The following is a 27,645-nucleotide window of genomic DNA, read 5'->3' as shown; positions in this document are numbered from 1 at the left end:
CAATGGAAAAATGTAATATTCTGCTGTTGTAAAAAATATTTGCACACCTTAATGTCATGTTCAATGTTGGTATATGAAGATACCACATCAATTGTTATAAGTTTATATGTATTGTGCCACAGAATGCCTTCCAGATGTTGTATCACATCCCCTGTGTCACATGGATAGGAGTTAAGATTCCGCACTGATGGTGCCAAAATGTAGTCTATATAATTTGACATGGTTTCTGTAAGAGAACATTTGCTGAAATTATAGGTCTTCCTGGAGGATTAGTTGTATGTTTATGAGTTTTAGGCAGAAAATATAACGTGGGAGTGACCGGATGTTCAACAGTCATATATTTTACTTCATCTGGATAAATCAAACCACACTCTTCCCACTCAGTTAAACATTGCAGAATTCTCAACCCTACCTGATCTGTTTGATTGGATTACATTTTTCTGTAGCAAGTTGTGTCCAGAAGGTGACTCATTGCTTCCTTCACATAATCTTGTTTATTTAATACTACTGTGTTGCCATCTTTGTCACCTGATTTAATTTCAATAGTAGCATCTGATTGCTGTTCGCTCAGTGATAGATTGTTTTAACACCTGTTCCAGCGTATTCTATGTAAGTCATGAACCACCAATTCCGCATACTGATCAACTTTGTTGCCAGGTAGTAATAGAGGATAAAAACAAATTTCAGTCTTTTCCCTGTTAGGTCCTTCCCCAAGGGCAGTATTGCATCAGCTTCTGTCAAAATATTATCACTTTCCATATTTTCACTTAACTTCATTAAGGTCATAAATGCATCCTTATCACGTACTGTTAGCTCATATATTGGTGTTGGCTTGTCACTTGTGTTATTAAATAGTGTTTTTGCCTCATTAAATACTTTTGAAAGTTTGATTTTACGTATGTATTTGTACAGATCAATTCTGGTTTGTAGTATCCATATGTGTAACAGGGCACAAATTCAAGCCTTTCTTTAACAAGAATTGTTCTGCCGCAGTCATAGATTTACTTGATACATTGAACACATTCAACTCTTGAATAGCATTGCTGTGTGGGCCCTGGTGGTTCTTTGTCTTGCCTCTCTGTCCCCTTCTTGTTCATTTCTTCTTGTGCCTCACCCTCTCCCCTTTCCCCTGCCTCGCGAGGATGCAACATTCTTGTCCTTATTTTGCTGTTGGAGAGTGAGACGCATTTCGTTTAGCTAAGTGATTTTTTTTCAGCCCAGTTAGCGCTGATGCTCCTTCTTCCCCCCTCACTCAAGTAAGTATTAGTAGTTAATGACTCAGCACTTGATTTCTTCAATCTCCATATGTCAATCTGTCCTTTTGTCTTGCCTCATTGTACCTCCTAGCAAATGTAAAAATTCGCCTCTCCTAATAATCCAGTTTATCTCTCTGGAATTTAAACTGCTTTCGTGTTTTCATAGTCTTCTCAAGTTTGTCAATTCTTGAACAGATTTCCGTTTTTAACTTCTGTTCCTCTTCTGATATTGTCAGCCTCTCCAGTTCATTCTCAAGGGTTTTTAATTGACTGTGTATCGTTGCCAATGCTATTTCTTTGTGTTTAATCAGAATCAGTACCAAGATTATTTTCGAACATTCGTTTCTCAGAAAGTATTATTGTCAATGGGTACTTTTTGAGAAATGAATGTTCAAATATAATTGTTTATCTGGACAGGTTGGGTCTGCCAGAGGTTTGAGAGACTCATGCAGGAGCGGCAGTTCAAAGTTGGAGCGTTGTGATTGGCCAAGGGAGCTTTATTTCCCTTGGGACATCTCACTTCTGTGGGAGTCAGACTCCAGCGGGAGCGAGCACTCTGATTGACAGCCAGCAGTATCAGAAAATGTTGCTGGAAGCCATTACAGGACTCTGGGAGTTAGTCCCCAGTCATGAAGTAAAAAAAAAAAAGTAATATAAGGGGGCGAGGTACGGATACCCTGACCCCCTAGGCCCCATGAGGGGAACCTAAAGGAACTCCCCCCTAGGGCCAAATAAAAATCAGCAAAAATGTTGTGATCCCACAAGACTCTTGGGTGATTAGAAACCAAACAAACAAAATGGTGGCAGGGCCACATTCATAAATTTTTAGGCTCCGGGGACTCTACCCACGGGGCCATATTTAGGAAGGGCAAGGGTTCTACATGGCCCCCCTTCCCAATCAATTAAAGGCTCGGGTAGCTCACCCCGGGAAGATATTTGCATAGAAAGGGAGGGGGACCAGAGGCCACGGGGACCCCATCCCCTGTGGCTTTGTGGCTTATTTTTTTAATAAAGGGGAGGAGCCCCACGCCATCCCTTCCCTGGCCATCAAAGGCCCCAGACGTGAAGTTTCTCAAAAAGGGTAGGGCGCCACGCGGCCGCCCTCCATGAGCCATTATTGACCATCCCCAGGTTCAGCTTGTGAGAAAGTAGCCTCTTTCTAGCATGGTTACCCCCACTGTTGGCCTGTTTGTGAGTGTGTGTCAGTGTTTTTTTACTGTGTCACTGGGATCCTGCTAGCCAAGACCCCAGTGCTCATATATAAAAACCTATATATCAGTGTGTTTTACCTGTCTCACTGGGATCCTGCTAGTCAGGACCCCAGTGCTCAGGATTTATGGCCTGTGTAGTGCCTAACCTTGTCACTGAGGCTCTGCTAACCAGAACCTCAGTGCTTATGCTCCCTCTGCTTTTAAATTTGTCACTGTAGGCCAGTGACTTCATTTACCAATTTCAATTGGCATACTGGACCCACCTTATAAGTCCCTAGTATATGGTACCTAGGTACCCAGGGCTTTGGGGTTCCAGGAGATCCATATGGGCTGCAGCATTTCTTTTGCCACCTATGGGAAGCTCAGACAAACCCTTGCACAGGCCTGCCATTGCAGCCTGCGTGAAATAACGCACATGTTATTTCACAGCCATTTTCACTGCACTTAAGTAGCTTATAAGTCACCTATATGTCTAACCTTCACTTGCTGAAGGTTAGGTGCAAAGTTACTAAGTGTGAGGGCACCGTTGCACTAGCAAAGGTGCCCCCATATAGTTCAGGTCCATTTCCCCAGACTTTGTGAGTGTGGGGATGCCATTACATGCATGCACTACATATAGGTCAATACCTATATGTAGCTTCACAATGGTAACTCCGAATATGGCCATGTAACATGTCTAAGATCATGGAATTGTCCCCCCATTCCAAATCTCATATTAGGGAGCCAATTCCATGCATCCTGGGGGCTCCACCATGGACCCCCAGTGCTGCCAAACCAGCTCTCTGAGGCTTGCACTGCAGCTACAGCTGCTGCCACATCACAGACAGGGTTCTGCCCTCCAGGGATCTGGGCAGCCCAGTCCCAGGAAGGCAGAACAAAGCATTTCCTCTGAGATCAGGGTGTTACACCCTCTCCCTTTTGGAAATAGGTGTTACAGGCTAGGGAGGGGAGCCTCCCCCAGCCTCTGGAAATGCTTTGACGGGCACAGATGGTACCCTCCTTTCATAAACCAGTCTACACCGGTCCAGGGACCCCTTCTCCCCTGCTCTGGCGGGAAACTGGACAAAGAAAAGGGGAGTGACCACTCCCCTGTCCATCGCCACCCCAGGGGTGGTGCCCAGAGTCCACCAGTGTGTCCCAGACTTCAGCCATCTTGCTTAGCAAGGTGTGGGGGCACTCTGGAGGGGTCTGAGTGGCCAGTGCCAGCAGGTGACGTCAGAGACCCCTCCTGATAGGTCCATACCTGATAAGGTAGCCAAACCCCCTACCAGGGCTATTTAGGGTCTCTCCTCTGGGTTCTCTCCAGATTCTGCTTGCAATTTTCCTTCAGGAATTCTCTGCAACAACTTCAGACTCTTCTGACCTCGGATCAACCGCAGCCTGCTCCAAGAAATACTGTAACTGCAACAAAGTGTCTGCAAGAGACACTTTTCTTCAGCAACCTCAGCCCAAAAGTCAGCAACTGCAACAGTTTCCACGGTGTGCACGCTATGGGGACTCCCTGTCTTCATCCTGCACCAGAAGGACCAAAGAAATCTCCAGTGGAGTGACGGAGTCACTCCCCTGCTCCAAGCAGGCACCTTCCAAGATGACGACTGGTGCCCTGGGACTCCTCCCACAATGACGAGCGAGCTACTAAGGACACAGAGGGTGGACATCATCGACATAGGCTGTCCTGAGGTCCTGCTGGTGCAATTTGGAGGAGGTAAGACCTTGCCTTCCCCCAGAACGATGGTACCCCTGTGTACTGTGTCTTCTTCACCTCCTGAGGCTTCTGTGCATCATTTGCAAAATTCCTTCATGCACAGCCTGACCCAGGTCCCCAGGACTCCACCCTGCGACGCTCAACTTGCTGAGTTGTTCTCCGGCGGCGTGGGACCTACTTTTGTTATGCTGCATCAACTGTATTTTGCACATCCTTTGAACCCGGATCCCACAGCTTCTGGGGGGTGCTGGCTGGCATCCTGAGGGCTCTCTAAAGTGCTATGAGCCCCCTCTTCCTCTTCACACAGAATTGAGGCCCCCAGGTCCCTCCTGGGTCCATCCAGCACCATTTTGACAAAAAAACGCACTTTTGTCGTAGCAAAGGCTTGTTGGCACCTTCCAACTTGAAATCTCGTCTGCAATGATCTTCTTGTCGTGGAACATCTTTTGCATCATGCAGAAACCTGCTGACATCTTCCATTTCTGCAGTCTTTGACTAACCGGGGACTCTTCTTTTGCACCCTCTTCTGGGTTGGCAGGGGCTCCTGTCCTTTCTGGAACTTCTTTTGACTTCGGGACTTGGTCCCCTTCCTTTGCAGGTCTTCAGGTCCAATAATCCAGCAGTTGTTCTTTGCAGACTTGGTTGGCTGCTGCAAAATCCCCAAAACAAGGTGTAGTGTGTCCTAAGGAAACTTGCAGTACTTTACTCCTGCTTTTCTGGGCTCTGGAGTGGGGTAATTTACTTTCCTTTACTGTATTCTTACTCTCCTAGCGATTCTGCACATACTACACTTGTCTAGGGAGGAATTTGTGATTCACATTCCACTTTTTTAGTATATGGTTTGTGTTGCCCCTAGACCTATTTTCTCCCATTGCATTCTATAGGATTTCCTACTGTTTGCATTGTTCTATGACTATTTGCTTGTCTAATTTTGGTGTCTAGTGTATATATTGTGTATAATACTTACCTCCAGCAGGAGTATTGTCTCTAAGATATTTTTGGGACTGTGTCACCCAAATAAATACCTTTATTTTTGGTAGCACTGAGTATTGTCTTTACTTGTGTATAAGTACTGTGTAACAATAAGTGGTATTGCATGAGCTTTGCATGTCTCTTAGTTCAGCCTAAGCTGCTCTGCTATAGTTACCTCTATCAGCCTAAGCTCCTAGAACACTACTACTTCACTAATTAGGGATAACTGGACCTGGTATGAGGTGTAAGTACCCAAGGTACCCACTACAAACCAGGCCAGACTCCTACACAGCTCACTAGATTTGGGGACCCAAACCCCAGGACATGGGGGTTTCCCTGCCCGCACAGGCAGGAGGAGGGAAACCTGTGTTTACTCACGCCTGGTGGAAGCATTTTTGATTCTTCCGCCAAGCGGGAGGAAAACACAAAGGGCCTCATTACGAGTTTGGCAGTCCTGTGACTGCTATGTTGGTGTTCCGCCCGCCAACAGACTGGCAGAGAAGACTGCCAAATTATGAGTTTGGCGGTGGTGCATACAGAAGACCTCCAAACCACCGCCAGCACTGCCTGGCAGGACAGACTCATTACCCGGTTATTCCCCACCAATATGGCCGCCACGGTCGAACCACCCTGGAACACCAGGCAGAAATGAATAGTATAAAAGGAGACACTCACCTCCAAGAAGCCATATATGTCTGGAGCTGCTAAGCAACCACAACTATACCTCATACCACTGCTCCTGCTCACCGAAAGACAACGGAATCATCACCGATGAGGTCGTCAACGATTGTAAGTACACACACTCACCTGTTACATTTGTTAATTGTAATAATCTGTAGAGTTACATAATACCATAGGGTGGAGGATGCGAGAGCTGCACTTACACATAACTGTACAGTGTCACACTCACATACTGCATCAAGGGCATCCACACATACACAGCATGCACACTGGAGCAAGAACGCACACACACCACACATCAATACTTGTCACACACTCAGAACCAACACTGGCCAGGGACTCAACACACATACAACACAATGTTAAACCATCTGTGATGGAACACACACAACACAGTCATACAACCTAGCAATCGACACACACAGCACATCGCACCTATTATGCCATGCACAATACATGCATACTCAAACAGTCACAACACACACAGCACAACAAACACATACCACCACAAACACAACACTACACAATACAATGACAATAACATTTCAGCTACATACACATACCCATCACACAACACATACCCTATCCCTGGGTGATAACAGCATTGCACACAACCACACATACTCCTCAAACAATGCATGAAGCACAAGCAGCGCACGCACAAATACTGGCACACAAACAATGTCAGCCAGGAGCAACCTAGGAAAGGGACTAAAGGACAGAGATGTAACCAAAAACACCAACAACTGGTTGGCTTTCATTGGGGAAAATATGCAATGAATATGAATGTTCAAGGCCATTGACCAGTCCATAGACCTCAATATCAGCCCCAAAGCCACAAAATGGTGCCCCTATTTGACTCCTCCTATGTAACCTCCACAGGTAGGGGCATCAAGGGGACACGCAGCCACGCCAGGGATTATTAGGGGGTTGTGTAGGAGGGGTATTTGGGCTTGGACTTTGGGTGAGGGATTTAGGTTTTGGTTTGGGAGGGGTTTGGACCTATTTGGGATGTGTTGACTTATTGTTGGTGGGGGAGGGGCATTGGTGCTTGCAGGGGCAGTAGGGGAGTCCTTGGAAGTGGAAGGGATGGCCTTGGGGGTGAAACAGTTCTTTTAAGGGTGGTGGAGTAGAGAAAAGGTCAAGGTTACAAAGGAAAACTTTCTTAGATACACAAGGATGTCATTCTTAGACACACAGGGATTTAATCAGAAGGGGGTTTAGGTGTGGAGGGTGAGGGAGTGGTTGTCTGATGTTTAGGTGTGGATGTCTTGTGACCGTGTTTGTGGGAGGTGTGCTGGGGGTGGTAGGTATTGTTGGGTGGGTGTGTTAGGGCTTTTATGTATCTTGGGCTGATGGGGGATGTAGGTGCTGGGGGACACTGTGGTGGGTGGGTGGCAGGCTATTGGGGTGGTGACTCCAGGTATGATAGATGTGCTGCATGTAGGCATGTCAGTGGTTGTGGTGTCTGCAGGTGTGGTGACTGGAGTGGATGTCTGAGGGTCTGCTGGGGTGTTATCTGCAGGTAGGATGGGTGTGCTGGCTGGATCAGTGAATGTTGGAATGGTGTCTGCAGGTGTGTTAGGTGTTGTGTTTGTAATGGTGGTGGTGTCAGGGCAGGTTGTGACTGTTGCTGTGTCTGCAGGTAGATGTTGTTTGTGTGCATGCCGGTGGTGTGTCTTGTGGACTTATGTTTGTGTGCACTTCCCTTGTCTGTTGAGGTGGATGATGCAAGTCTGTTTGTGTGCTTTGGCTCGGTCAGGAAGGGGGGATTCGGACTGGGAAGAGGAAGGTGGAGGGGGGACGGTATACAAGGGGTGACTGAGTGCTGCCAGTGTGGACGGAGCCTGAAAAGATCTCTGTAGGCCAGCCAGTTCACTGTGAATGCCCTCCAGGAATACATTGCTCTGTTTGAATTGAGTTGCCAGTCCCTCAATGAAATTCCCGATGATGGACTGATCCCACAGAGATCGAACTCAGGAGGTCAATAGCCTCCTCAATGAGGGCAGCAGAGGCAACAGGGGCTGGGGCAGAGGTGCCTGGGACAAAGAAGACAACCACCCTTTTGGATGGGTGGGCACAGCCAACTGGGTAGAGAGCTACAGGGAGGGTGGTGATAGAACGGGGGTGGTGGACAGAGACGGTACTGGAGTGGTCCCCGATGGGTCCACCACCACTAGGGAGTTGCCACTGGAGCAGGATTCCAAAGAAAATGTAGCAGATCCATTCTCCCCCATGGCACTCCCCTCACGCTACAGGCCACTGGGTCCCTCGGTGTCTGTGGTGTCATGATTAGGGGTCCGTTGGCCAGAATCTTCAACACTCGGCTGTGCCCTGTCTCCTTCGCCTGCCGGTGCTGATGCTGAAAACAAAAAGTGAAGCATGGTCACCACATTCACAAGATACCACTTTCATCATACATTACACATACGTCCCATAACATCCTGCTCACTAACACCCCCAGGAAGTGCCAGTAAAGTGCCAACATCATGTCACAACAAAATACAATGTATGTTCCTCAAAATCAACATTGTAACACATCAGCAGTGCTAGCTGACAGACACCTACAATACCATGATTTACATAGTCCAATCACACTGACCATACCATGACAAGGTGACTATGCCACTTGATACAGGTTCCCTATCCAGAACAACATAGTCAAGCAGCAATCAAGCAATAGTTGATAAATGTGAAATAGCTTACCACAAACCCAGACAACATACTTAACACACAAGTACTTCATCCTGATGTCATGTACCAGGCAATGGCACATGTTGGAAAGTAAAGGCAAGCAAACCTTTTGCAAACAAGCCATACCTTCTTAATGTCACATAGTTACTAACATACACTACGGCCACATACCAAAAACACCTCAAATTGTCACACATGGCAATTTTATTCAAGGTGTTAAAACACAATTCACACATACATGCTCTAATTGTGATGTACTAAGGAGTAACAATACAGGGTAAACCAAGGTATCGAGGAAATTTGTCTCCAGAAAATGAACAATATCAGTCATGTAAGGACCAAGTAAACTCAGACCAATGTCCCATACACAATCAAAAGTTGTCAATAAAGTGTATGTATCAAATGGACTACTGTACTGTGCAAGAATGTGAGAAACAGACCTAGCTAACTATGCAATGAGTCCATCAATATGCCACTGACTGACTATCAACATCACTACCCACACACAAGACATGCCAAGCCTGACATCTGTCTGTGGAGGATTCTTAGAGGCAAAGCATATGTGATTCCAACACAACTAGTACACCAACCATGATACAAGCTAACAGCCTGGACACACTTAGCAAGCTTCTCACAGGTGTATATGAACTACGACAACTGCACCAAATAGGTGTCCTGGCAAACATGAGGGTCCCAAACAACCAGACCTCATTTGACATGTCCCCTTAACATATAAATAGAAATAGTACACTGTTCCAAAAACTGAATACATGCAGGGTTGGGAAAAGTCATTAATTTCAGGAGAGCCCTCGTACACCCAATAGGATGGCAAGCTTCATCACTGGGCAGTCTCCTCGTCAGACAGGTGCTGCAATGTCTGGCGGACCACCCCTGTTATGGTGGTGGTACTGTACCGAAGACTGTATACCGAATTCGGTTAGGTCTGAAACTAGTACTGACTGTTGGAAAAATGTAGGAGAGACAGAAAGAGTTAAAATTAGCTCTGACCCTTAAACATCACTTTTAATGAATCAGGGAAAGGTTCAGGCCAAGATTAAAAGAAAAACAAGGGGAGTGAAAACGGGGATAATGTCCCACTGCACTCCACACAGAGGAAAAAGGTAGAGTACCCAATCCTTGAAAAATGTGGTCAACATGTTTCGCATCTAGATGGTCAAAAATGATCCCATGACGCTTCTTCAGGACCGTAACTACTACTTCTCCTATTCTAATGTGCAACAATAAGTGCTGGAGGGTCACTTACTGAATGAGGACTGTCCGTCAACGTCGATTGGTCAACCGGTCTCCCTGCATGAAAGTGAGAACATAGAAGTTCATTAGTGAAAAAGTAGTGCAAGATGCAAAGGGTGATAAAATCAATAGAAACCCAGGTCCCAAGTGTGGCACATACGGAAGTAACAAAATTGGCTTACCATCCCATAGTAGAGATTGGGGATCATAGGAAGACTCAAGCCTCAAACCAAAGGAGAATTACTAGGTACAAAAACAGCATGGTAACATAAGAATTGAATATACACTGACAGGTTACCACCTGGAGATGCTATGGAGAAATAAAACATTCACGAATTCTTGATAAGTCATGTGGCTACTCAGATGGAATCCAAACTGTCAGTAAAAAGGGGTAGAAACAATGTCCCATCGTAACCCTTAACAGAGGGGCTGATCACTGCCAGACCCCAATCTCAAACACATGGTAATCGGTTGGGAAATCAAAGAAATAATCTTGAAGGATTATAAGAAAATCAGCCATTCTGTTCAAAACGTCAGTATCCTATACCATAAATAATGTGCAAAACAAAACTCACTTTGTCCTGTCCTTGGTCCCGCAGTCGACCTGCCCTCAGCTGCGTGCCTGGAGACACTGAACACGCACGTCGGGGCTCCTAATATACAAAACTTAACTTAACTTTTTGCCTCCTTTTCCCAGGCTGTTGATGTGTGCTGGACTCTGTTTTTGCTGATTTTGTTACTCTGGGCACATAACCACTGCTAACCAGTGTTAAAGTGCAAGTGTTCCTATACAAAATGTGTATGTAATTGGTTCATCCTTGATTGGCACATTTGATTTACTGGTAAGTCCCTAGTACAGTGCACTAGAGGGGCCCAGGGCCTGTAAATCAAATGCTACTAGTGGGCCTGTAGCACTGGCTTTGTAACTCACATTAGTAGCTCTGTAAACATGGCTCAGACCTGCCACTGCAGTGTCTGTGTGTGTGTGCAGTTTTAAACTGTAAATTTGACTTGGCAAGTGTAACCACTTGCCAGAGCTAAACCTTCCCTTTTCTTACATGTAAGACCTTCCTAAGGTCAGGGTGCAGTGTATGGTTACGGTAGGGCATATAATAATGTGTTTTGTATGTCCTGACAGTGAAATACTGCTAAACTCGTTTTTCACTGTTGCAAGGCCTGTCCCTCTCATAGGTTAACTTGGGGGGTACCTTTAAATATGATTAAAGTGTAGATTCCCTGTGGGACCGGATAGATATGTGGAGTTTGGGGTCTCTGAGCTCACAATTCAAAAATACATCTTTTAGTAAAGTTGATTTTAAGATTGTGTGCTTGAAAATTCCACTTTTAGAAGTGAACATTTTCTTGCTTAAACCATTTCTGTGACTCTCCCTGTTTGTGGATTCCCTATCTGGTCAGTTTGACAGTTGGACTGGTTGCACCTCTCACTAGACAGTGACACAAAGGGAGCTGGGGTGTAGCCTGCATTTCCTCCTGGGCCATCTGTGCTAGGAGGGAGGGGAGGAGTGGTCACTCACACCTGAAAGGACTGTGCCTGCCCTCACACAATGCAGTCTCCATTCCCCTGGTGTGTGTCTGGGGCCTGGCTTGGGCAAGGCAGGATTTCACAAACAAGAGAGCCTTTCCTTTGAAGTAGGCCTACTTCAAAGGGCAAAAGGCGTATAAGAAGGGCACCCAAAACCACAGACTTTAGAACACTTCTGGAAACCAAGAGGAACCTCTGCCTGGAGAAGAGCTGAGGAAGAAGAGCTGCCCTGCCTGTGACTGTGCTGTGTGGAGCTATCAGCGGTTGGGATTGGACTTGTATTTGTACTTGAAATACAGTGATTAAGTGTACACTGCTGTTTTGAGTGCAGACCACTATGTGACCACATACAACTTGTCTTGTGATTTTGGCTTTTTCTCTTTTTCTTGGATTTTTCCCTACATCCATTTTTGTGGTAATCTCTGATTGACCTCTGAATTTCACTGGGAACTTGTTTTCTGCCTTTTAGAACTTTGCACTTTTATTGACTTTTAATCACGTCCCAATCTGGAGATGCATCAGTTGGTGCTGCTTTTGACCTCGAGAAATTAGAGAGCTATACAAAGGCTCCGTTAAGCATTTCTGTAAACGTTTTGACTGTCCCATTAAGAGCTCAGGAGGAGCTACAAAAAGCGCTGAGGGCCTGGGTGACAGCCAAGAGCACTGAAGGGCACACAGAGGATGAGGAAGAGCATTCCAAGAAAATGAGGATGGCCATAGAGGAGAAAAAGTTAGTGTTGGCTCATGAGCTCAGCTTAAGGGAGCTGGATCAGAGGAGCCAGTCTAGTAGGGGTGGTGGCAGCCACATCACAGTGCAGCCTGAGAGGAAGGTGCACATTCCTAAAGATCTTGTGAAGGATGACACAAGGGGTATGAGTCTGCTCTCCACATGAATCTGGTCCCTAAAGCTCATTGGGGGCGGGTCTGTGGAAGCATTTTGAGGTAGAGGGGACGGATACACTGACAGCCTTGGGGGATGCTCAAAATCTCACCTACACTATCATGAAGGATACCCTACTCATAGGATATGGTCTTACCCCTGAGCAGTATAAGGATAAGTTTAGGTCCTATAAGAAGAAGGAATCCCAAACATGGTTGGAATGTGTTGATTCTTTTTGCAGGACACTGGATGGTTGGGTGAAGGGGGATAAGGTAACAACGTATGAGGAGCTTTACAATCTGATTGCTTGGGAACACTTGTACAATGTATGTTTTACAGAGCTGCGCTAGCTCCTGATTGACAGCAAGCTGACTGATCCAAGGAAGCTTACACAGGAAGCGGACCGCTGGGAGAGCACCAGGGTCCAAAAGAGGTATGGGGAGACCACACTAAGGGTGGGCAGGGTCCCTCTCAGAAGAAAGGGGGTTAAGGCTAAACAGGGGGAGTTCTCTAAAGGTCCTCAAACCTATTTCCAGGGTAAATATTCCCAACCCCCAGTGAGAAGATGCCATGGTTCTCCAAAGGGAAGAGAGTGGGTGGGGGGCCCCCATGTAAGTGCTATGCATGTGATCAGGTGGGTCATGTGAGGGGGGACCCCAAATTCCCCAAGAGTGCACCGGCACCCTCTGGTGCATAGCCCCTGTGTTTGGCTAGTGTAGCGCTTGGGGAGGAGTTGGTTCCATGTGGGTGAGAGCCAGCTGAGATGACCCTTGTCTCACTAGGGGATAGTGAGATGGTCCAGAGAACCCTCGTGCCTGAGAACACTAAAAAGTACAAGCAGTGGGTGACCATCAATGGACAGAGGGTGGAGGCTCCGAGAGTCACAGGAGCCAGTGTGACTACAGTGAGTAGTCAGCTGGTGTCTGAAGAGCAGATTGATCCCCGGGTACTTCACCAAGTAGTTGCTGTGGACAACTCAGAGCGCCAGTGCAGAGTGGCGCAGGTTCGATTTCAATGGGGGGGTCTCAGGTTCCTTGAAGGTAGCTGTGAGTCAAACCATGCCTGTTGATTGTTTGCTAGGCAATGACCTGGAGGATTCCCCTTGGAAGGAGGTGGAACGCATGTCTCCCTTGGAGATGTTGGGTCTGCCTGGGTGGTTATGCGTATCCACCTGGTTGATGGCAGCCCGCCAGGGTGGTCAAGAGCCCCTGGAGCCTGAAACAGTGGCCCAGGGGACTGCCAAAAAGAGGAAGGGCAGGGGGCATGGGAAACTGGCCGGAGAAGTTCCCACGGTCTGGGAGGAGGCGGAGCCTGAGGGGGACGCCACAGAGCCTGCAGGGGAAAAGGTGGCTGAACTGGGTGAGGTCCTCGAACTGTCGTAGTGGCAGCAGGAAGGGGGCGCACCAGGGAAACATTCTGTGTAGCACAGAGGACATGCCCTACTCTGGAGGGTTTGCGGCAGCAGGCTGCAGACCAGGGGGCTGGCAAGGGGCCAGGATTGCACCTGATCTATTGGGAGGATGACTTCCTATATAGTGAGCCTAGGTCAGCCCGTGTGCTGGTGGTACCCCAGTGCTTCAGGGCCTTCCTACTGGGGTTCGCTCATGATGTGCCTTTAGCTGGACATTTGGGGCAGGACAAGACCTTTGAGAGGCTTGTCACCCACTTTTACTGGCCCCTAATGTGCAGGCACTCAGATGCACATTGCATGTCTTGCCAAACTTGTCAGGCAAGTGTCAAGAGTGGCGGGAAATGTAAGGCTCCCCTCCAACCTTTACCTGTTGTCAGTACTCACTTTGAGAGGGTAGGGATTGACATTGTGGGCGCCTCTGGATCCCAAGACACCCGTGGGCAACAGGTTCATCCTGGTCTTGGTGGACCTTGCCACCCGGTACCCAGAAGCCATTCCTCTGAGGTCAATCACTTCCCCTGTGGTGGGTCGTGCTTTGATGGGGGTTTTACCCACGTGGTGTTGGCACCAGTGGAGCCTAGGGTGCTCCAGGACAAGTGGACTGGGCCATTTGAGGTGGTGGAGCGCAAGAGTGAAGTCACCTACCTGGTGGACTTGCATTCTCCAAGGAACCCTTTAAGGGTCCTGCATGTCAACCGCCTCAAGCCGCAGTTTCAACAGATGATGGGGTGGAGGAGGAGAGTGAGCCTCTTCCTGACCTCCTGTCTGCAGGAGAAAAAGATGGGTCTGTGGAGGGAGTGATCCTTTCCCCCTCCCTGAGTGAAGAAGAGCAGAGGGACTGTTGCCAGGTGTTGGGACAGTTTGCCTCACTGTTCTCCCTGATCCCAGGGGTCACACACTTGTGCACACATGATGTGGACACTGGGGACAGTCCACCCATGAAACAGAAGGTTTACAGGGTGACTGACAGGGTCAGGGCTAGCATTAAGGATGAATTATTCAAAATGTTAACCCTCTGGGTTATTGAGCATTCCAGCAGTTCTTGGGCCAGCCCAGTGGTATTGGTCCCAAAGGCTGCTGCACCTGGTGCCATCCCAGAACTTAGGTTCTGTGTGGACTACCGGGGACTCAATGCGGTCAGCAAGACTGACACGCACCCCATCCCCCGAGCTGATGAGCTCATAGACCGGTTGGGAGCTGCTAAGTACCTCAGCACATTTGACTTAACGTCTGGGTACTGGCAGATTTCCTTAACTGAGGGGGCCAAGTAGAGGTCAGCATTTTCTACCCCAGATGGATACTTTCAATTTAAAGTGATGCCATTTGGGATGAAGAATGCCCCTGACACCTTTCAGAGGTTGGTGAACCAGGTGTTGGCTGGGCTGGATGAGTTCAGTGCTGCCTACCTGGATGATATTGCTGTGTTTAGTTCCACATGGGGGGAACATCTACAACACCTCTGGACAGTGTTAGAGGCCCTGCAGAAGGCAGGCCTCACTATTAAGGCAAGCAAGTTCCAAATAGGGCAGGGTTCTATGATGAACTTGGGACACCAGGTAGGGAGTGGCCAGGTGGCACCCCTATAGCCAGGAATTGACACCATACTGGCTTGGGAGCCTCCCAAAACCCAGACTGAGGTAAGAGCCTTTTTAGGTCTCACTGGCTACTATAGGAGGTTTGTCAAGGGCTATGGTACCATTGTTACCCCTCTTGACTGAGATGACATCTAAGAAGCAACCCAAAAAGGTATCTGGACAGAGGCTTGCCAGACCGCTTTTGATGCCCTGAAGGCTGCCATGTGCACAGCACCTGTGCTGAAGGCACCTGACTACTTCAAGGAGTTTGATGTGCCAACAGACACCTCAGAGTATTGGAGCAGTACTCTCACAGCTTAATGAAGAGGGCCTAGATCAACCTGTATACTTCATTAGTAGGAGGATACTTCCCAGGGAACATAGGTGGAGTTCCATAGAACATGAAGCGTTTGCTGTGGTCTGGGGGGACACGTGTTAGACTTTTCATCCTTGGCGTGGTCTCCCTTAACTTTTTGCCTCTGTTTCCCAGGTTGTTGATGTGTGCAGGACTCTGTTTTTGCTGTTTTTGTTACTGTGGGCACTTTACCACTGCTAACCAGTGCTAATATGCAAGTGCGCCTATACAAAATGTATATGTAATTGGTTCATCCATGATTGGGATATTTGATTTACTGGTAAGTCTCTAGTACAGTGCACTAGAGGTGCCCAGGGCCTGTAAATCAAATGCTACTAGTGGGCCTACAGCACTGATTGTGCCACCCACATTAGTAGCTCTGTAAACTGCAGTGTCTGTTAAACTGTAAATTCAACTTGGCAAGTGTACCCACTTGCCATGCCTAAACCTTCCCTTTTCTTACATTTAAGACCCCCCTAAGGTAGGCCCTACTAGGTAGCCCCAAGGGCAAGGTGCAGTGTATGCTTAAGGTAGACATATAGTAATGTGTTTTATATGTCCTAACAGTGAAATACTGCTAAACTCATTTTTCACTGTTGCAAGGCCTGTCCCTCTCATATGTTAACATGGGGGCTACCTTTAAATATGATTAAAGTGTAGATTCCCAGTGGGACCGGATAGACATGTGGAGTTTGTGGTCTCTGAACTCACAATTTAAAAATACATCTTTTAGTAAAGTTGATTTTAAGATTGTGTTTGAAAATGCCACTTTTTTGAAAGTGAGCATTTTCTTGCTTAGACCAATTCAGTGGCTCTGCATGTTTGTGGTTTCCCTGTCTGGGTCAGTTTGACAGTTGGGCTGGTTCCACCTTTCACTAGACAGTGACACAAAGGGAGCTGGGGTGTAGTCTGTATTTCCTGATGGGGAAAAGATCAACGTGACTCCGATTTGCGGCTGAAAAATCGGCGTGCGCCAGTTTCACGTCTGAAAATCAACAGTCGTCTGCAACGCGACTGGAATATTGACAACCGCGGCTGGAGAAACGGCGCGCAGCATCGCTGACGGAGGCTGGTGAGATCGCAACCTGTGCTGCGTGGTTTTCGGATCATCGTGTGGCTGGACTTCTGTAGCAAACATCGCTTGGTGTGTAAACTCAACGCAAAGCCTGCCCTGACCCGGGAGTGCTGACCGGATTGAAGGATTGCTCTCCTGCAGTGAAAAGAAACAACGCACGTCGACCCGACCGAAGGAGAAACAATGCAAGGTCTCGCTCGTGAGTGATATGGACGCATTGCAAGTCCTTTTTGACGCACACTCGCCTGTGCGGGGTTATTTTTGACATGCCAAAGTTACATTTTCACGCTAACAACATTAGCGTTGTGTTTAAAATTACATGAAGACTCTTTTGAGTTTTCAATTGATATCTTGACTTGTGTAGAGTGGATTTTTGTCATTTTGGTCTTGTTTTGTTTAGATAAATATTTTCTATTTTTCTAAACCTGTGTTGTGACATTTTGTAGTGTTTTAATTAAGTTACTGTGTGTGTTGGTACAAATACTTTCCACCTAGCACTATGAAAGTTAAGCCTACTGCTCGTGCCAAGCTACCCAGGGGGTAAGCAGCAGTTAGCTGAGAGTGATTCTCTTTTACCCTGACTAGATTGAGGGTCCTTGCTTGGGGGTAACCTGACTGCCAACCAAAGACCCCATTTCTAAGAAGTAACATGTCTCAAAATACATTTGTATGTGCACACTTGTGTGCTATAGATGGCTAATGTACATCAATGTGTTCACAGAAGATCTGTGACACTTTGCACTTACCACATTGTCAGAGCTAACATTCTTTTCCCACACTCATTCACCCGGTAAAGGGGCAAACGTGTTAGGTCTGTGCTTACCCACTTGTGGCTACTGCGCTGCCTTCAAACACCCATCCAACTCAGGATAGGCCACCACTAAAATGTGGGCCACTGGGCAGATCTGTGACACTTTGCACTTACCACATTGTCAGAGCTAACATTCTTTTCCCACACTCATTCACCCGGTAAAGGGGCAAACGTGTTAGGTCTGTGCTTACCCACTTGTGGCTACTGCGCTGCCTTCAAACACCCATCCAACTCAGGATAGGCCACCACTAAAATGTGGGCCACTGGGCAGGGTACCCCATCCTCGTTTGGAGGACATCCCCAGCGTGGCCTCTGCAGTCTTCCGGGCCCAGCATTTCAGGTCTTCCCACCTCTTCCGACAGTGGGCGCTCTGCCGGCTGTGGAACCCCAGGGTCCGCACTTTGTTGGTGATGGCAGATCAAATCCCTTTCTTGTAATGGGAGTTAACCTGCTTGGATGACATAGACAAGAAAGAATATCATGTCCACATGTACCACACTAAATCAGGCAGAGTTAATTACAAATCAGTTCAGCAAGCCAAACAGAGGCTGTCTTAAACATCCTCTCCACTGATAGATGAGCATATACAGTGAGGACATATGTGAGGAGGAAACAGGCAGACAAAATGCATCTCCAGCACCAGCTGTCCTGTTATCACATATGACCAGACATCCAAGCACATGAAGATGGGATTTTTCACAGGAGTCTGGCATAGCACCTCCAATAACCATGTGCAACAGTCACAAGATGAGTCAGTAAACATATATGACACACTCCACAATGTCTCAGGACTCAAAATCTGTCACCAAACATAAATACATGCCCAGGAACTCACCCATTTTTGCACAACTTAAGCACCCAACAGACTTTAAGGGACACAATCTGAAACATTGCCCATCAGCGCTTGCTTAGCATATCAAAGAATAATCGAGCTACTGAAACATATCAATCAATCAATCAGGAATTTGTAAAACGCACTACTCACCCGTGAGGGTTTCAAAGTGCTGATGAGGGGTAGCTGAAGAGGGGGAGGTGCTGCTACTGCTTGAACAGCCAGGTCTCAAGACGTTTCCTGAAGGTAAGGAGGCCTTTGGTCTGGCGCAGGTGGGTGGGAAGAGTGTTCCACGTTTTAGCGGCGAGTTGCGAGAATGCAGATGCGTGGGACAGTTGCGAGGGCAAGGTTGGCAGAACGGAGATGCCGGGTCGAGGTGTAGTAGGAGAGTCGTCTGTTGAGGTATTCTGGTCCGGTGTTGTGCAGTGCTTTTTGCGCGTGGGTGAGGAGATTGAAGGTGATTTTCTTGTTAACTGGGAGCTAGTGCCAGTTTTTCAGGTGGTCTGTGATGTGGCAGTGGCGGGGAATGTCCAGGATGAGGTGTGCGGAGGCGTTCTGAATGCGTTGCAGCCTCTTCTGGAGTTTGGCCGTGGTTCCTGCATAGATGGCATTGCCTTAGTACCGTTTGCTGCTTACGGGGGCTTGGGTGACTGTTCTGCTTTCGGTGGGTATCCATTTGTAGATCTTTCATAGAATGCGGAGGGTGTTGAAGCAGGAGGTGGAGATGGCGTTGATTTGCTGGGTCATGGATAGTGAGGGGTCCAAGATGAATCCTAGGTTGCGTGTGTGGTCGGTGGGAGTTTGAGCGGTTCCGAGAGTGGCAGGCCACCAGGAGTCATCCCATGAGGAGGGGGTGGAGCCCACAATGAGGACTTCCGTCTTGTCGGAATTGAGTTTGAGGCAGCTGCTCTTCATCCATTCGGCCATGGCCTTCCTTCCTTTGTGGAGGTTGGTCTTGGCGGAGTCCTTGGTGAGGTAGAGGATCAGCTGGGTGTCGTCGGTGTATGAGATGATGTTGAGGTTGTGGGATCAGGCAATGTTAGCGAGCGGGGCCATGTAGACGTTGAAGACGGTCGTGCTGAGGGATGAACCCTGGGGTACACCGCAGATGATTTTGGTGGCCTCTGAGCGGAATGGGGGAGGTGGACTATGGGTTCTGCCGGTGAGAAAGGAGGTGACCCAGTCCAGGGCTCTGTCGTGGTTTCCAGCATTGCTGAGGCGCGTGGTGGCAAACGGTGTTGAACGTGGTCAAGGGCTGCGGTTTCGCCACTGTCCAGTATGGTTCTGATGTCGTCGGTGATGGCGATGAGGGCAGTTTCAGTGCTGTGGTTGCTGTGGAATCCGGATTGGGAAGGGTCCAGAGTGTGGTTCTCCTCGAGCAAGCGCGTTAGTTGTCCGTTGACAGCCTTCTTGATGACTTTTGCCGGGAAGGAGAGCAGGGAGATAGGTCGGAAGTTCTTGAGGTCCTTTTGGTCGGTCTTGGGTTTTTTGAGGAAGGCGTTGATCTTGGCGTGTTTCCAGCTCTCCAGGAAGGTGGTGTACTCGAAGGAGCTATTGATGATCTTCCGTAGTTGGGGTGCGATGACGGAGCTTGCTTTGTTGAGGATGTAGTGAGGGCAGGAGTCAGATGGAGAGCCAGAGTGAATGGTGTTCATGATTTCAATAGTGTCGTTGACGGAGTCCAGGAGAGGAGGAGGTTGGCTTGAGGTGAATCTGTGGTGTTGGTGGTTGCCGGGGCGGTCTGGGTGCAGTAGCTGTCGTGGATGTCTGCAATCTTGCGTTGGAAGTAGGGAGGCTAGGGAGTCACAGAGGTCTTGGGATGGCGTGATGTCATTGGCATTGGAGCTGGGGTTGGAGAGTTCCTTCACGACGTTGAAGAGCTCCTTGTGGCTGTGTGTGTTGTTGTTGATTCGGTCTTTGAAGGCGGCTCTCTTGATGGCTTGGATAAGTTGGTGGTGTCTGCGGATCGCGTTTTTGATAGCTGTGAGGTTCTCCAGAGTCTGATCTTGGTGCCACTTTCTTTCGAGTCTTCGGCAGCTTTGCTTAGATTCATGGAGGTCGGTGGTAAACCAGAAGGCCTTTCTGTTGGTGCATCTGTTGGAGGGATTCTTGATTGGGGCGAGAGTATTGGCACAGGTGTTAACCCATTGCCTGAAGTTGCGGGCAGCTGCAACAGTGTCCGTGGTGTTGATGGGTGGGTTCTGGGAGAGGGTTGCGATAAGTTGGTCTTCGGTGACCTTGTTCCAACTGTGGTGGGGGATCCATTGTGGGTGGTTGTGTGGGTTTCTTGAAGGAGAAGTGGGTGCAGCGGTGGTCTGTCCAGTGGAGTTCGGTGGTGTGGCTGAAAGAGATGTGATTGCTGCAGAGAAAATAGGGTCAAGTGTGTGTCCTGCATAGTGGGTTGGTGTCGTGACGAGCTGTATGAGGCTGAGGTTGGAGAGGTTGTCGAGCAGGGTGGCGTTGTTGTTGTTGTTGGTGTTCTCGAAGTGGAAGTTTAAGTACCAGAGGAGTATGTAGTCAGTGGATGCGAGAGCGTGCATGCTGATAATGTCTGTAATAGATTCGCTGAACTGCTGCCATGGGCCGGGGACCTGTAGACGAGGGTCCCTCGGAGGGTGGTGTTTGGGTCGGTGTGGATTTGGAAGTGCAGGTGTTGTGCGGTGCTGAGGGTGTCTTCGGTGTTGGTCGTGATCCTGAGGGTGTTCTTGTGAATGATGGCAGTGCCTCCTCCTGGTTTGTTGGAGCAGTCCCTGAGGGTGATCTTGTACCTGTCCAGGATGGCTATGGCGATGTCGGGTGCTGAGGAGGGGTTCATCCAGGTCTCGGTCACGAAGGTGACATCTGGCGAGGCGAGTAGATTCCATAGCTCTACTACGTGCTTGTGGACGGAGCGGGTGTTGAGGAGAATACATCTCAGATGGTTGCGTCCTGCCTTGGTGGGTAGGTTATTGGCGTGGAGGCTGGTGAAGGTGCAATTCCAGCAGGAGAAGGGTCCGCGGGGAGGCGGGAAGGCAGGAAGGAGAGTGGCCGGTGTTGAGGGCGTGGAGGGTTGTAGCATCGTAGTGAAGACGTGCCTGGCGGCAGTGGGGAGGACAAGAGCCAGGGGTTCTGGCACAGGGCGCAGTCCAGGCACAGACGGGTGCAGATGGGCATGCCTTTGGCGTGCTTTCGGTGTGCCAGCTGCGCGGCCACGCAGCGGGTGCTATTAAGTAGGGAGGTGGGAGGAGGAGAGGACAGCTGGGAGGTGGAATGGGATGAAAAACGGTGTGAAAAAGGGGGCGGGCCAAAAAGGGGCGGGTCCACGGGGGCAGCAGCAGCGGGAGTGCAACGAGAGATAGGAGGTGGCGGAACCGCAGGGGCAGCAGCGGCGAGGGAGAGAGAAAGGGGGAGAGCGAAAGTGAGAGAGAGAGGGTGGAGTGAGAGAAAAATGAGCAAGAGTGTAGCGTGAAGCAAAAGGAGCACTAAGGGACAGAAGTGAAGCAGAGCAGAGAGCAAAGCAAAGCAAAAGAAGGAGAGAGGCAGAAGGTAGCCTAGTAGTAAAGCACGTCTCTCCCACTAGACACCAGGGATGAGGTGCAAGCAGAAGCTTGCAGGTAGAGGAGGGCCTCGAACTCCTGACAGGGGTCATGAGTTCAGAGGAGCCAGGGAAAGGGCTCTACTTACAGGGTGGAGCCATGGGAGGGGAGGCAGAGCAGTGCACTGACCAGGTCAGTGATATTGCTCGACCTACCACGGAGCGGCCGCCATTAAGTAGGGAGGTGGGGGGGAGTACTTACCTGCAACTCTGGTGCACCATACAGCAGTTCATATAGGGTTACGACCTCCTCTACCAGCTTCTCCAGCTCCTCGGTTGAGAAGGCAGGGGCCCTATCACCAGTAGGATGTGGCATGATTGCTCCCAGAGCAGTACACAGCAGCTCAGGTCCTGGAGATCTTACTGGCAACAGTGTCAAGAGTCAAGTGAGAGAGAAGTATGAGATGGCGGTCATATCTGCCTAATAAGAGACCATCACTTCCACCTGACATCGCCATTGGCCCTAGACTGCCAAAGTCAGCAATGTGTTCCAATGGCAATGCCCACCGCTATAGTATCCACCAGCTGCCATGATTACTTCCGCCAGCGTTCACAGGTTGTTTCCTGTTAGTCAGTACAGCAGGTCAGGTGGTCGCCATTTTAAGGCTCTTAGATGGTCGGGAAAATGAAGTTCATGATTTATCACAAGGTGTGAAACATATCTACCGCATAGTTAACAGTGCTGGCATTGGATAACCATGAATGAATGTCCAGATTGAAGGGACATGGTGTCATGTTGACAAGATACAAGTAAGGTGTCTTTGGTGGCACAGTCAGCACCCTCTTGGCAATAGACAAGATAGATTTTGTGGCTTTCTAATGCAATGCATAGTTGAATGTCAATATAACAGAGACTTGCTGAGGCGTGCGTTTACATTTCCATGGCACAGTTGAGGGAAGGAGATGAGATTCCACTAATATGATATCATTACAATTGGTCTGTGCTGTGTACCATTTTCCCACTGTATCATATGGCATGTCAGATCATTATGAGAGACATATGTATTGACACTTACAAGGGGCACAATGAGTGATACCTTCTTATTTTCTCTCACATAGTTACCCTGGAATGAGAATGGTCAGACAATCTCCAGTGTACTGTCCACTAGCAGACCTGCAGACCATGGAGGACCGACATGTCATTCCGATCTACCGCCTGGATAGGCAGATAATCATGGATCTCTGTCGTCAGCTGGAGCCAGATCTGATGCCTGCCATTCGTTAACCAAATAGCATACCACCAATTGTACAAGTCATGTCAGTACTGCATTTCCTAGCCACAGGGTCCTTTCAAAATACCGTGGCCCTAAATGCAGGGATGTCCCAGCCTATGTTCAGTCTGGTCTTGCAGGCTGTACCATCTGCATTGTTGAAAACCTAGATGGCTACATCAGATTGCCACAATGTGAGGATTTGGCCCATGTGAAGGCTGCTTTTTATGGTTTGGCACACATCCCACATGTAGTGGGAGCCATTGATGGTACCCATGTAGCCTTGTTTCCCCACATGGCAATGAACAGGTGTATCAGAACAGGAAGAACTTCCACTCCATAAATGTCCAAGTAGTCTGTTTGGCTGACCTCTACATTTTCCAAGTATGTACATGGTACCCAAGTTCAGTCCTTGATGCCTTCATCATGCAGAACAGCATTATCCCCCAGCTGATGACTGGACAGTACCATAGAGGGCCTGGCTGGTTGGTAAGTCACATATGTCATGCGTGTCAGTAACCTATGTCTGCTGCCAAATATAAGGATGTCTAAAATGTATGTTTGCACACATGTAACGATTCCTTACGGGACTGGCTACCCACACCATTCCTGTTTGTTGACACCAGTGAGGTACCCAACCACGCCAGGGGAAGTCCGCTTCACTGAGGCCCATGGGAGGGCATGTCGTGGAGAATACATTTGGACTCCTAAAAGCAAGATTCCGTAGCATTGATAAGTCTGGTAGAGCCCTCCTCAGGTGTCAGGTCAATTGTTTCGGGAGCACGGCCTTGGGTAGGTTACCCACCATGGTCAGGAGCGCTGCAAAGAGTTTGCGTCCAGCTTTAGGCCTATGCTGTCTCAGGAAGTACGTTCCTCAACAGGGAGGGGTGACATTTAGGAACAGTACGTTCGAGTTTTTACCGGACTAGTGTAAGTGACTGGATACATCATAACTGATAATTTCAGGTTATAGCAGTCCCTTCAGTTTACAATTAGGAGAAGCTTGTAGTCATTAGGTCCTGGAGAAGCATTGCTGGATCCGGCAGGACCATAGAGACGCAACCCTTTTTTTAGGGATGGTCTGGTAGTTCCCCACCTCCCTCTTCTAAATATTTGTGGGAGAGAGTGATCGATCATTGCCTCTGTTTCACTGTCTTGATAATTTTTTAATCTTGGCCTTAACCCCCCCTTATGGATTAATAAAATTGTTACCCTTTGCTCAGGGGTTTTGAGCCAATTTTAGCCTTTAGTTTGACTCTCCTAGTTTTCTTTCTTTTTCCAAACTCACTCTTGGGGTCTTGGCATTATCGAGAAAAGATCTCTGGCAAAGAGCCCCCCTACAGGGGGTGCCCGTCAGACATTGCAGCACTGGTCTGATGAGGAGCAACTCCGATGATGAAGCATGACACCCATTTGGGTGTGTGAGGACTCTCCTCCTAAAATTTAGGACTCTTTTGTATCCTTTCACCTATCACTCTCTTGGAACAGTGTATCTTGTTTATTTGTCAGGTCATTGTGGCCTGCTGCATGCTCCACAACCTCGCCCTGAGGCGCCAGATCCCATACATCCCAGATGAGGGAGAGCCAGCAGTTCCACCAGGTGAGAATGCAGAAATTCCAAGTGAGGATGAAGTGACAAGGATGAAGGTGAAGACATCCAGGCAGATCTCATCAACCAGTATTTCACCTGACTGTAAGTATAATCTGTAATTTGACTGTCTCACTGGGGTAGTGGTGGGGTTAGGGAAGTCCGAGAAGGGTCTTTGTATGATCATCAGACATGTTATTGATTGCTTTGCAAACATAGCTCAGGTTTTCATGCAAAATAGTACATGGAGTTGTGACTATTGGGATGATCTCCTTGGTTAGTGTTTGTCACAATGCACAAGTTACATTGTATTTCGGACATGTATTTCTAGGTCTTGTTTAACGTTACCTGCCTAAAACTCCTTGCTCAACATTTTTACTTTCCGGATCTCTTCACAATGCCAGCTTCATGTGGAGATTTCTGAATTGTATCAATGGCAGGTGGGTTTAGCTGGTCAGACATGTGAAGTGGACATGGATTGATCCAGGTACTGTATGACATTATTTTGCTAGTGTAGGAGTCCCATGCCCAGGCTTTCAGGACAATGGAATGGCAGTGTTCTGTTCCACGCAATAGACCTGTTTGCAGTGTTATCTGGGACTAATGGTGTCACATGTTTGATCATGTGTCTAAGATATCTGTCTTCCTGTGCAATCCATTCACTCAACCTTTTAAGTGTTTTGATAATGGTACTTTCTTAATCGTGTGTAGCTGTTACTGTGTTTCATCATTGCAGGCCATTCTGCATGTGTCAAGACTGACATAGGTGAGTAGCATGCATACAGATACCTGACCATGGTAAGCGGAAGGTTCCCTTACTGGGGACATTTGTGCTGCCCTCTGTCTGTATTATGGGGTATGGTGAATTGGTAGGTATGTTATGGGTACGGGATAAGGGTTTAACTGATGACAAATTCCACCAATCTGTTTGCCTATTTGAATAGACAAAGTCTGGCGTGTCCCTTACTTCAGTGGTCTATGGGATGTTAGTTACTGACACCTATGCTGAAACACAAAGTTGTGAAGATGAACTTCATTGTGTGATCATTGGCATTTGGTCAGCCTATGTACATTGTTATAAATGGGGATTGATGATTGTCCACTTGTATCAATGTGCAAGCGTTGAACCCAGAATCAACAGTACATTTGACCTGTCCCTTCCCACAGTTCCTAGAGCTGAGTAAATCAGGTGCATTCAAGATATTTCACAGTCAACTGTTCAACATAGATTAAATATGACTCCAAAACATTTGTTGTGGTTTAGGGGTGTTTATTTACAAGTACACAGGAAAATATAATGAATGGGATCAAAGCAATAAAGTGAAAACAGTGAAGGGTTCAGTCATGATGGATGTTATCATTGGGGTAGCTGCTCCAACATTTGGAGTCCAGTGTCCTACGATCCTTGAAAAATGGACATTGGTTGTAGAAGAGTCAACAAGGTGTATCAGTGGCACACAAGGGGAACAAATCATTAGAGGATCACTTCCTGGCAGTGGTTGTAGTCTTGGCATCTGCGCCTCCTGGTTGTTTTGGTGGACATCCAAGTTTGCAGGGAGGTTCTTCAGCTACAGAGGCTTGAGGTCTGAGGCATGTCCTTTTCCTGGCCCTGGCAGAGCCTCTATTTCACTGGCTGCCACAGATGTAGAAGGGGCTGATGTTGCATGGCCAATGGAAGGGGAATGGTGTTGTCGACATAACCTGCCAGGGTGCTGTTAGGGTCTCTCAGCACCCCTGTTAGGGAAACCATGTTTGCTTTGAGGGGCTCCCACTGTGGCATAACTTCCTGGTGGTTGTCCCTCTGCAGCTGCTTGATGTGCCCCATTATGGCAAATACCTAGCCCATCACACCTTGGGACTGTTGGTAAGCTCCTAAGACTTGGAAGATGGTGACCTGGCCAGATGTACCCCTGGCAGCCTCAAGCCGCTGGCCCTCACCATCCCTCCCATTCACCCTATCCCCACATGCCTGTACCCTTGGCACAGTTTGCCCACTGCCACTGGTGCCTGTTCCTTCATTGTCAGGGTTTTCGAAGTGTGACTCTGGTATCTGTACTGGGGGGGCACTTGATGGTTATAACTGTCCTTGGGACACTGGTTTGGGGCGACTGTAGATGCAACAGGACTGGGAGGAGTCGATGTGGGCAGGGTGAGGCTGACAGTTGTAGACTGACCAGGTAGCCCAGATGGGCCAGAGTGGTCCTCATTGTCCACACATCCAGGAGTGCTCTCTTCACTGAGGGCTTCATCCAGGGGGAAGTGGCTGTCTCAAGTGTCTTTCCCAAGGTCCTAATGGCAAGTAAACCTGTTGAAGAAGTGGAACAGACAGTTACAGATTGTAATGCAACATATGGTATCCAAATTTAACAGGTAGATATGCTTTGAGCCATGTACAGAAAGGCTTTGCGTGATCCCCTCATTTGTCAGTGTCACCTGCTTTCAATTCTTGAGAACAGATATATGGGATACAGACAATTCCTATTTCATTCACCTTGCTACAGGATGTCAGAGTATCTTGGCAGTTGGATGTCTGCTCATAAACACATATCTTGGCAGCTATGTAGCTTTATATTTTTCATGTTACCTCCCAGTTAGCAGTAGTTCATTTTTGAGTCAACAGACCGGTGCACAGTGTCATGTGGAAACTGACCTGGTCGTCACATTAGGTGTAACCATTCTACCTGGCCATATGTGTCAGGTTATACCAAGTAAAGCACACGGCATACATGTGTGTTCCCCCCAGGTGAGTAGATTTCAATAGGCGATGGGAGGTAGAAGGGCCAGTTTAGCAGAGGTCACAGCTGTAGCTGTGTGTTGGTGGTATTTTACTGCCAGATGTCCATAGTATTGCCGTCATTGCCATAGCTTGTACTATTGTGGAGTATTCAGGTGGGTTTACTCTATTGTTTAGTTAACATGCATGGCAATTGTCATTGTGGTACACTGTTCCGGTGTTCTTAATGATGGAACAGTGCCTGCTGAGAATTGTAATGCTATCAATCCCTGTACTACTCACACCAT

The sequence above is a fragment of the Pleurodeles waltl genome, chromosome 6, assembly GCF_031143425.1.
Source record: "Pleurodeles waltl isolate 20211129_DDA chromosome 6, aPleWal1.hap1.20221129, whole genome shotgun sequence".
Taxonomy (NCBI): domain Eukaryota; kingdom Metazoa; phylum Chordata; class Amphibia; order Caudata; family Salamandridae; genus Pleurodeles; species Pleurodeles waltl.
The sequence above is the reverse complement of the archived record's forward strand: the minus strand, read 5'-3'. Positions refer to the sequence as shown.